This window comes from Silene latifolia, chromosome 10 (assembly GCF_048544455.1).
Source record: "Silene latifolia isolate original U9 population chromosome 10, ASM4854445v1, whole genome shotgun sequence".
Taxonomy (NCBI): Eukaryota; Viridiplantae; Streptophyta; class Magnoliopsida; order Caryophyllales; family Caryophyllaceae; genus Silene; species Silene latifolia.
In genome coordinates this window covers 106,783,834-106,796,448 of record NC_133535.1, presented here as the reverse complement: position 1 = coordinate 106,796,448, position 12,615 = coordinate 106,783,834, and positions in this window count along the sequence as shown.

Below are 12,615 nucleotides of genomic sequence, written 5' to 3'. Positions count from 1 at the left end.
AGCGACTTCTTGTGTTTGAATTCACGGTGCTTGACTTTGACCTTTGACTCGAGTGTTGACTTTGACGGAGTGACATTTATACAGTTGACCTTATTGACGGGATTGAAGTTAACGTGATTCTAAGACGTGTGTTTAGGACAGACTTGACTCGGGGTTTGGGTATGTGTGTACCCGAACGTGACACTAGGGGAATTCGGTATGTTGACTCGAGTGTGTAGGTTGAGGTGTCGAAAATATTTAGATCCTAACTGAACTGGGTCCAAAATGACGGCGTGACGCCTTAGAACTTGACTCGAATTTAAAAAGACCCAACATGTAGGAAAAGACGGGTTTATAACTTGACAGAGTTCCGACTAGGACATAGTCGGTTTGAACTTTGACTCTAACTTAGCCCAATTGAATTTACATGGTTTGGAAATATTTTGATTATTTTTTTTTTACGTTTTTTTTTACATTTTTTTTTTACGTTTTTTTTTACGTTTTTTTTTACGTTTTTTTTTACGTTTTTGAAATGGGTTTGAGGCCCGAAGTTTGACTTGACATTTGGACAGAGTCTCGGCTTATTTTGCTCTATTTTAGGCCATTTTCGAAAAGGATTTACATTTTGAAAAGGATTTTACTTTACAAAATTTTTGTCATTGTTTTGTTTACAAAAAATGGTGATCACATATGATACAAGCATTCATACAGGTATTATAACGGTATGCTGAGTGCATTTATAAGGGTTTTGGCTTAAAAGGTGGGTTTCCATACCAAGCAATCAAACCCTGGTCGGTGGAGAGGTCCGTGCCAAACATGAGTAAGGTCGGTTCCTAGTCCATTTCCTCGAGTAGTGAAAGCCCTTGATACAAACATGAGTAAGAATCATGGTATGGTTGACGTCAATCGCTATCCATCCTTAGACCCAGATAAGAATTTGGACCGTCCAGACGGGACGATTGGTCGAATGGGTTGGGTTGGGCCTAGGAAGGCCGAATAAAACGACCTAGGAAGGTCGAGTAATGAAAACTGACAACTGTCTCATATAAACTATTTCCTAACCTTGTTCAAGTTTCACCCTTGGCAACACGTAAGTGTATTACTCCCCAGCGGAATCGCCAAACTGTGGACACGGGGGGCCCACGGGGGCGCTTGGGAAACAAGCGTTTGCATTTGTGGAGTTGCCACCAATTTATTGTGGAAAATTGGAAACCGTTCAAATACTTCGCGTCATGTCAAGACACAAAGTAGTGACATAGACACTAAGAACTCGTTACCCTTAGCATTCTATGCCTAGAATGACTCTCGTGGATGTCAATGAACACGGATGTTCACAGAGATCTGGAGTAAGGGGTGAGGGTACGTATTAGGAAGTCCTTTTAATGAACACCTAATCCCGCCCGCCTCGATAGCGGCCTCTACAAATGATTAGGGAAATCGTCTGTACTTGATATGTTGTCGATTATATGCATGCAATGCAACATCCACAGATTAATCCTAGCATGTAAGAATTAACTAAGTCGGTGAACATGTAATTTAGCATTTATTATTGTCGAAGTAGGGTTTAAAATTAATTACATGTGAAAAAAAATAAATAAACCATACAATACAATAAATAAATTACAATAATTAAAATTACAATAAATTGCAATGGATCGATTGATTTACGTAAAAAATATATTTAAGACGGATAATTTGAGAAAAACAAGAGAAAATAAATTAGGATAACGCGTACAGATTAGAGTGATATTATGGTTAATAGTCGATTAATACGTAAACTAATGAATTAGGTCAAAGCAAGAACGGAAGTTCAGAGACAGAGCTCAACCCGGAACAGGCGCAGCAATGCTGCGTCTCTTGGAAGAGGCGCAGTGGTCACTGTGTCTGTTCCTGAGGTGATTTCTGGCTGTGAAGTCAGAACTGCGTGTGTTTAATGTTCGTTGGTGTGTTTAATGATTGATTATTGATATTTGACTCGGATGAAAGTGATTTAGCATATTATTAACATATGAATTGGTCATAAAAGCGGTAAAAATGAATTAAAACGAATTAAGACTAATTAGAAATTAATTACAAATTTTGGGTTATTTAGGTTAAACTATTAAGACGGAAACAATACGAAAGTCGTGATAAACAGATGAAAACATATACAAAAGTCGAATTCCAGAGATTTGATATGAACGAATCGAATCTACAAAATCCGGGTTTGATTGGATGACGAAAACCCGCAAATATTATTATAAGGGATTTATGTCGGATTTAAAGCGATAAATTATTAAGAATGCGTGTTACAAATATTATATACGAATGAATAAGAAGAAAATAGAAAAAAAGAAAACAAAAGAAGACGAATCAACAGAGAGGCGAGGAAGAAGAAGAAAAGCAGGAACTGCGGAACCCTCTGGAAGAGGCGCAGCAGATGCTGCGACTCTTCAAAGAGGCGCAGCAGTTACTGCGTTTCTTCTCGATGTCCGCCTATATTTAATCCGTAAAAAAAAACAATTTGATTAAAGGGTTTTTAGAAATCGTTCTTAAGCATGTTTTTGAGGTAAACCTTACATGAATTGGTACAATAATAAAATACAATAATAAAAGATGGGATTTACACCCTCAGACTTACATGTTTGACGAAACGAGATTAACTAAGTTAACGTTTAGTGATTGCTCGACTCGAATGTATGATTAAAGTGCCCTCGCAAGAGGATTTAGATTAAATTGATTGATTGATTGAGTGTAGTTGGTCAAATTGGTCGGTCATGCAAACGTGACTGGTACTCAGAAGGATCCGAGCTTACGTGGTCGATTGATCAAGCACGTACACGTCAATAAGCTTAGAGCACGGTCTTAGAATGGAAAGGGAGAAGAGAATGGCGGACACTCGCGTGAGAAATATGAGGAACAAAGGTCCTTATTTATATTAATCACACGGAGGAATTATGGAATGACTGAAACTTTGGAAACAAATCTCGAAAAGATCTGAAAATTTGCAGAAAAGGGCTGGGGAAGAGGCGCAGCAACCACTGCGACCCTTGGAAGTGGCGCAACAGGTGCTGCGTCCTTTCCCTAGAGGTTTCCTCCTGCGGAAGAAAGATTTCCGCGTTTCTTTTATGGAATTGCGGTAGATCTCGACTTCCTTATTCCCTAAAAAAAAGATTTTCGGGAAATATTATACCAAAAGAATAGAAAATTGAATTATGGAATAAATATCTGGGATATTCTAGAACATTCCAACTCGGCATTTTAAACGGTTTATTAGAAAATGAAGCGGTTTTTGACCCGGACTCCAAATGAACTCTAATTACTGTCAAAACGACCGTAATGGCGCGTAGATGACGACCAAGGGGTAAACACAAGTATTTGAGCTATCACTTGACGATAAACTTACGAACTGTCATAAATCGATCGATGTACCAAACATGCAGCCAAATCATCACCGGGTGGTTTGCGGGAGGTGCAGAAATGAGGTATCTACAATGAGGGTTTTAGAGAGAAGGGAGAGAGTTTGGAGAGATAAGGAAGAAGATAGAATGAATGGGGATAAGGGGATAAGATTTCCTTATCCCGTGTTCTAATTCAGTGCCACTCGGTTGAGTGGCGAGTCCACTCGCTCGATTGTCACTCATTCAATCGAGTGCCGAGTCCACTCGGTCGAGTGAACCTCACTCGGTCGAGTGCGACACAATTCTCAGCAATGACCAGTTTTCGTAAAACACTCATATCTCACTGGTTTCTTGGTCATTTTGGGCGTGTGACCTACCGTTGGAATCGTAAGAGAACAAGCTATCGCTTCCAATTGAAATCACATCAATACCATGTTTATATCTCAAGTTATGACAGTTTTAAGATGATCTTTCTATATGCGGACATTATAACTACACCACTAAGCCTAGTATAGGTTATACTCGGTCCACTTTATAGTTATACCTCACTCCCAAGTCACCTCTAGTATAGTATAAGGTCTCCTCACGTGTCCCAAGGTTCCTTTCCGGGCCCTAAATTATTCGGGTATTACAATACCTTTCGGCACGATCAATGAAATGAACAGCTAAGACTAAACTACATTATAACCAACATAAATTGGCATAAGAGAGGACAATTACCACATTAAATATCAGTATTTAACACAAGTGTTTCAGTATGTGGTATAAAAAATGAGGAATTGTGAGAAATATTTCTTGATATCTGAGTGTTCAAGAATTCATATCGCTCTATGTGGTTCCTCTCAATAGGCATCAAAGTCATCATATTCATCACTCTCTTCATCATCATTATCTTCCTTGTACCTTTTAAAATTAAGGATCAAGTTTTCTTAAAACGAATTAGTTATAAGATTTTTGGGCATTATTGTTGTGGTGTTTGGCTCAAATGTCATGGGTTCGTCTACTTCTTCCTCTTACAAGCCATCATAGTGTGGTTGTAGTGTTCCCTGCGTGTTGTGGATGTCATGAACATCTGAAAAGCAAGATAGAAGATTCTTGAAACCAATCTCCAACTCATCTGCTGAGTCATAGATATTGTTTTTTCATTAGATTGATGAATACCAATGTTTAGCGTACCTATAAATGGATGGGATACCATATTGAAGAGGTCAATTGATAATATTAAATGTCTAGTACTTAAAAGGATTGAAAGTACTACTTATATCAATAAAGTGCACCTTCTTTTCTATAAGTTGATAGCAAAAACTACAATTAAGCCTTCTTACTGGGGAGTAATCTTAGAATGGGTGACCTCCTGTGAAAGTTTCCACGATACGCATGAGTACACAAAATTCGTTGGAAAGGACTCGTGTTGATCTGTAGCAAAGTAGACAGTTTGACAAGCTACCGTGAGTGACCACTTCCAACACAAGGTTGGCGTCAAGATGCTACAACTGGTATGAAAGAAACCTTGCTGCCGTGTGGTTACACACCTAACATGGGAGGATATTGGGTCAACGGTTATGTTGTCACACACAACGAGGCCGTTACGTCTTTCAATTGGTGGTGTGTAGTACCTCATGTTAATTAAAGAGGTTCTTTCATTACGGTACTCCATTAAAAAGGTCAATTGATAAGCTTAAACGACTACTGATTAAAGGGTTTAAAGTATTACAAATATAAACAAAATGCAATTTTTTTTTATGGAAACTCATGACAAGAACTCTACAATGTTGATGAAAAGTACTACTGTGCTTGATAGAGAGTAGTCTTAGGATGGTGGCCTCTTGGGAAGATTTCTAAGATACGCATGAGTGAGGAAAAAATGCATTATAAGGGACCAGCGTTGATATACAAGTCAAGTACACAAGACGGTTCTCAACCCAAGGTTTGGGTCAACGTGCTACAATAAATATAATAAAATTATCTATACCACACATTTATTTGACATTTCTTAAAAGTAATAAATAAGCATGCATCTTGAATTTGTTTTAAATTAATGTTAAAAAAATTGTCAAACTGGGTTGGACTAGAAAATAATCGTCAAGATGCGGTCTACCTAGGATCACATTTCTCAAACCTTACCCATGTTATAGTCATAATTCTATATGGCGACTATACGGTAATGTCAAAATTGCAAATGGAAAGTTTCCACTACAAAAAAAAAGAAAAAGAAAGAAAGACATTGCTTTTCCTATACGAGTTTTACTAAATCATGCATACAATTTCCAATTTAACCACTCTCATTTACAATACTACGCTTTCTTGCTAAAAATATTGAAAATAATAAAATTACCTCCCTCTTCCACCCATATTCCACATCCCACCACCATATTCTTCTACACCACCTAACACCTTTACTATTCAAGTGACACCCTCACTTGTCCCCTCCCTTGCAACCCACCTCCCCCGCGCGATATCTATGCTCTCACCCGCGCCTTCACATCACCTTTGGAACTCGCTTATATATATATATATATATATATATATATATATATATATATATATATATATATATATATATATATATATATATATATATATATATAGAGAGAGAGAGAGAGAGAGAGAGAGAGAGAGAGAGAGAGGGGGGGCGCTGAATCGAATTTATTGAAAAAGAAAAACTTACTAATAATAACAGTAAGAGTATATTAACATGTGTGATATTGAGATACTCCTATTTTGTCGCATTTTCCCCTTCTTTACTTTTTAGAGTTGCATTTTATGCATAGAAAGTGCCTTTCATACCCGTTTTTCCATTTTTTTTGTTTCTATCTCAATTTCGTCATAGCTTATTGAATATTTCAGGTAATCAGGTCGAGGGAGAGGGAGAGGGAAACTATACTCGGGAAGGGATGACGATGGAAGCCTTAAGAGTCGATGCATAAAATAGCCATGAAAGACCCTCAGTCTGCTGACCGAGTGGACCGTATTAGGCTTTCCTGCCAGTGAGTCACTCGATCGAGTGAGGGTCTTACTCGACCGAGTGAGGATCACTTGACCGTGTCTTCTGTCGACTACATCGAGTAACCCTATGAGGCGGAATTCTTTGGTTGCGAACTATTACCTATTCCGTCATATATGTATATGAACCTAGATCCCAATCTTGAACCGACCTAAGTCATACCTAGATACATAGACGTGGGGATACCTTTGTGTACCTTGTGAAGGATGACACGATATAGATTACCGCATACGCAGACGGACATGGTAAAGGAAATACATCGTAGGTAGTAGCATGGTTCTAAGTAGCGCTTGGACCAAGTGGTGAGACATAAGTAGGGCACAATGAGGAATCCCGTTTCACGACGATTGATAAATTGGTTAATTTAAAGCCCTATGCAAACTCCATTCGTAAACATATCATTTCATTTGATTCAATTTTTTTTTTTTAATGTGGCCTTAAATGTAAAGTTTTGCAAACCACCTTCCAAACGTTATATTTTAACAATTTTGGGGAAAGTAAGAAATCTTCTTTGGAACTTTGAAAACTATTATGGTAATAACAATCCCTTCACTCATCGTTTAGTACGAACATTTAAGACGCACAGTTAGACTTTCGCTCAAACATCTTCAAAATTTCAAATCAATTACAATTCGTTAATTCGAAAATACTAACAGCTATGAGAGGGAGGATGGCTTGAGGGTTTAGAGGGATCGTTAGACTTAAAAGTTGATAATCTAGGGAACTACACCTTAGAGAATGATCGACTTTAGGTTACAAGAACTTCGGGGACAAAGTTCATTTTAAGGAGGCTAGATTGTAACATCGCGTTGAAAGGTATAGGGAGAGCGTTGTGAGTACGTCAAGGAGAGTTAATGTAACACCCTCATTTAACTAAGAGCCTATAGCAAGAAATTCCAGATTAAATGAACTGTAACCATCTCGGTTTCCCGGGGCAATGATTATCAAATAAAACAATCACAAGTACTTTAATAAAATTACGTCATAAATAAGAAAACCATCTAAAACCAGGCATTACATAATTTACACCAATTGTAAAAAAAATATAAGTAGCTTAAAACTAAGTTTTAAATAAGTAATAATGTCATTAACTAAATAATAATGAACACTAGACTCGAGCTCAGTTCACGCCATGCGTCCAACACCCGAGCACAACAACATAAACAGCTACTAATCTGCACCTGCTTTATTAACTGCTCCCTATTTAATCAGAAATTATTGAATGGTTCATATAACAGGTCACCCCCAATATAGGTAATAATTTGACCCAAGACACATACCAAGTCAATCAATGGTTGAGTAGAAATGAACTAAACAACATTATAAAACAATAACAGTAGTACAATCAACTAATGTCATTCCATCATCACCTTACTTATTCATACCAAGTACAAATACATGAAATCATTGGCAGTAGCACAACCTCCTTAACACCATGCTATGCTCATCTGTGTAAACGGGAAGTAGTACACTAACAGTAGCACAACCCCCTTAACACCGTGCCATCTGTTTGGCAGTAGTACTCCTCGTACTATGCTCAACTGGCCGTAGAAACTCTCTAGCTATGCATAACTCGCAGTAGCACACTCCGTGCTATGCACAACTATTCACAATACGTGTCTCAATGAATTAACAATATCCCGTCGGGATTAATAAATAAGACAAATGACAATACACAACAATCAGCAGACTATATAACCGAAATGATAACACACTTGACAATTTAGAGTAGTGATGCTTAAGCAACACCCATGCAGAAATTGACTGTAAGTCAATCGACTTATGGCTCAAACGTCCCTGTTCATACTTCGTCAAAAATTCCGCAATATAATAGTATACATAAACACAAACCATAGTTGAGTAGGTTATCCCTACCTTTTCATCAAATACTCCGCACAATCACAAGACAACAAACTACAATTGCTCCTCAACGAATTTCGATCCTGTACAATAATTATTTGCATACAATCAACAACGACGTTATGAAATTACGGAGACCAAGGTACAACTCGAGCCCCCAACCAAGGATCATGGTCCACATGGCTAATGGTCACAAGTCACGACTAGCCGAGGGTTGACCGATACCATTTGCAGCGTACACAATTGAACATTACGACATACTAACCAAATTCTCAACCCCATCTCACAACACGCTACTAAGGTATAGGGTTTGACCATCTTCATTCTAAGACAGAATTGTTAAGCAACAACACCAATGGATTAATTCAATGAAGAATAGGATTAGTAACTTACGATAACAAGAAGAATTGAATGATGATTTCCGTCCAAACGCGCGCTGTCCTCACTCTCAGTTTCTCTCCTTCTTTCTCACTTAGGGTTTGTGTGTGTTTGTTTTGAATAGGCAAAAGTTTTTTTAAAACTAATGGGCATAATTATTTATAGATATAGGCATGCTTAAGTTAGGAAAGATTATAGGGTAACCCACAGAAAACACGCTGACTTGCTGAACACGAAATAAGTCGATCGATAGGGCATAGCAGTCGATCAACTAAAACACCCAACGCAACTCTGCTTCGCACACTTAACTTCAAACGTCCTCTATTTCTTCGTTACTCAGCGCAACTCAGCTTCGCACACTTAAATTCAAACGTCCTCTATTTCTTCGTTACTGAGCGGAATAAAGCTTGCGACCATTCGTTGGAAAATTAAGATCATAATCTTTCACCTCCAATTCAAACCACCCCCATCGAAGCTCTAAAACTCAAGATGTTATAGTTTGAAGTTGACCCTTATACGAGCGACCATCTTTCGAACTCATTACTTAGACCGCTCACTACATACACGTACAGATGGTCTTATAACCTTAGAAAATGATGGGTATTACAGTTTTCCCTCCTTAAAAAGAACTTCGTCCCAAAGTTTGCGCATACTACACAAAACGACACAACCAACTTAAGTCACTCATCATATTAATCTATTAACTTACTCATCCTTTAGTCACTATTCGAATTATGGACATGACTTAAACTCACGTATACTCATAACTCGGTTTTAAAATATGTTATTATCACATTTACCCCCCCTCCCCCCCCCCCCCAAAAAGAAAAAAAAAAACAAGGTTACGTCCTCGTAACCTAACTCATATACCAGTCGCAATGCAAGATCGACAATACGACCAAACAACATCATCCAATCATCTAGTCATTATCTATGTAACACAAACAATCATTAAAGAAATTACCTTATCAACTGAGATCACAATTCGTTGTGCATATCATATTACAGCGTACAAAAAAATTCCGTATCATACATTACTCACAAAATTTACCATTTACGACTTAAGTCACATGACACACAAATATTTAACGCATTTCAACCATGTCACAAAAAAATACACCAATAAAAGTCCTGCTTCCAGAAAATACTTATATTTGTTACTCAGTTCATAATTCTTGTCATAATAATAAGCCTCAGACTAGGGATGGATAAGCTTGTGACGCATGCATCACAACACTTACTCATTTCCATCTTTTAACAAAAGAGCGTTCCAGCTTACTCACATATAACACATCTTATCACGGTTTCCAGTCCTGTGCTCACAATAATCTAGTAAATACACTCATATTCCCATATATCCAAGACATGTAATTAACCAGACCATACTTTTTTACTATTTTGGTCCGAAGGGAGTTACTCATGATTTAAGATAACGAAATTGTTAAATTCATATGTCACATAAGTTACACAACCATGTTACCAAAGCCTGATATTGATTTATCACATTATTAAACTAAGTACACTTAGTATAACTCAACTCTTATATTATCTCATCAGCCTAGTACAATAATAGTTTCACATCCAAAATAATTTAACCACTGCATTTTACTCAAATATAACAAGGTCAATTCGCACAAAAGCACAAAAAACAGATCACCCTTTATTCTAAACAAAGTACCATTCAACATTCTACTATACTTCTCTAAACTATGTCTACGTTACTATCCTCAGGTTTATCTCAAAGTCGCTTATATGAAGTAATATTGTTATGATCGTGGTAGAACAGAAAAGGGTGTTCACATCCGCAGTCAAACATATAGTATGAACATATATCACGGAAACATCTAATGCTATAGGTGATTCACGACACAATATTCCAATAATTCAACAAATTACGTCATGTTAACACTTTAAACTACCCGACTCTTGTTCACCTATAACCTAAAAAATGCCATATTACTGCTTGTACCATAGAATAACATGATCTCTACAATCACAAATTTGAATAACAAGAATAATTTAACCCATAATTCATGTCCCAGTTCTTCCAAACCCGGGAACATCGTGAAACCATACTATAAGAACACTTGGTTGTTAATGCATTTTATCTTATAAATTGCTTAGCATAACTAAACACCATATATATAGCTCTTTTATCACGATGTAACTGAAGTGTATATTTTAACACGGATCTTAAAACATGCCGACATATAAAAAAATCATATCATTAACTGTTACACAATTAAACTAACTAAGGCTCAATACAATTCATTTTAACAATACGAAAATTCAAGTTTCATCTCAAATTTGCAATATATGAATCAACGTTTACTCGTTTTTACCTCAGTTGTTGACCAGTGATCATTACTCTAACATCAGGACCCCGCCCTAGACATCCTAGAATTATCACATTACTTCATAATTGCACTCTTAACACAATCAGATTCACACATAACTAACACGGCCATAACATTCTTTTGAAGACAGTTTAGACAACAATGCATCCCATAGTAACATTTCATCAAAGCATATGATCCAAATTTTTAAAGAAAGGGAAGTACCCATGGTTTAACTGAATCAAATTCCAAATTTTACAACCAACACCCCCAATGGTTGAAGTATTATTCTCGATTAAATTATTATTATTAGACAAAAAGTTTAGTAACTATCCAAATTACATATTCTCCTTGTCAAAGTTAATTTGCAAAGGTTATCATCGACAGGTTAATATTTTGAAACTCGACTGAACTCATAGATACTGAAATTAAAACATATAGTCACTATAAGATAGCCACCAACTTAGGACGGTTGTACATAATAAATCCATCGGTTTTAACTCTTGTACTAAACCATCATTCATGACAAGAGCAATTAATTTAAGAATACAAAGGACCATTAATAACAAAATTTCACATATGCATCAATAACTTTAATATACCCATCTGTACACCACATTATATTCTTCTTAATTACTTCATGGTAGTATATAGTTATCAGAGGTATCAATTCAAAATATAGCATATCGTCGACTTATTATACAAGGTAGTTACTTAACTCGGGGTGTATAGTTTGTTCTCATGTACACATTATTGTGACGGTTTATGACAGAGTTTAAACAGATAAGTCCAAGGTTCATATCATTCATTATTCCGAGTAAAGTTAAGACCAGCCCAAGTTGTTTAGTTACCGACGTTACCAAAATAACAAAATATAACTTAGAAAACTAGTTATTACACATTTACATTAAGATAACTTTTAACATATTAACACGTACGAAATCAGATTAACCCACAGAATGAGTGAGGTGCAAGTATACATTTAATAATTATACTAATCAAAGTAATTTACAAACATTAGGTGGATCTCTTACTCTTAACATATCATAAATCATCAAATCTGATTATTAAGCATAGTACCAATAACATACCGTGTAACAACCCGGATTACATAACATAGGAAAAACGTAAAATAAAGTAAATATCAAAGTATAATAGTGATAAAAGAGTCAAGGCGGCGGAAACACCTGACCAATCCGGTTCGCTACTAAATCCAAAACCAAACTATTACATTATTCAAGGTTCTCAAATATAAAAGTAAACTCTTAATTTATTATTCGTCTCGCCCCTTGATGCATCCCAAACAACATCATCCAAACAGCGACGAGCATTCAACCTGAGAATGGGGGTCGACAATCAGTCGGGAGGTACTAGATGCCCTCCCAGTCATGTTTACAACAATTGAATATAACCAACAATCATTAACAATTGAAATGTAAAACCAGTAAACATGCAACGCCGCCAAAATTTGATACGGTCGTTTCTGTACCAAAAATAAATACCTAAGTTACTACTAACAGAAGTCAGCGGTAAGTAGGGTCGATCTCCACAGGGAGGCGGTTTACTATTCACATGTCTATTCGGTCTGTCTAATGTCACTAATGGGGGTTTTGATTGTTTTAACTAAACTAAATAGATTAAGGCGAGAGAAATAAGGAATAAGAGAAATTAACAGCAA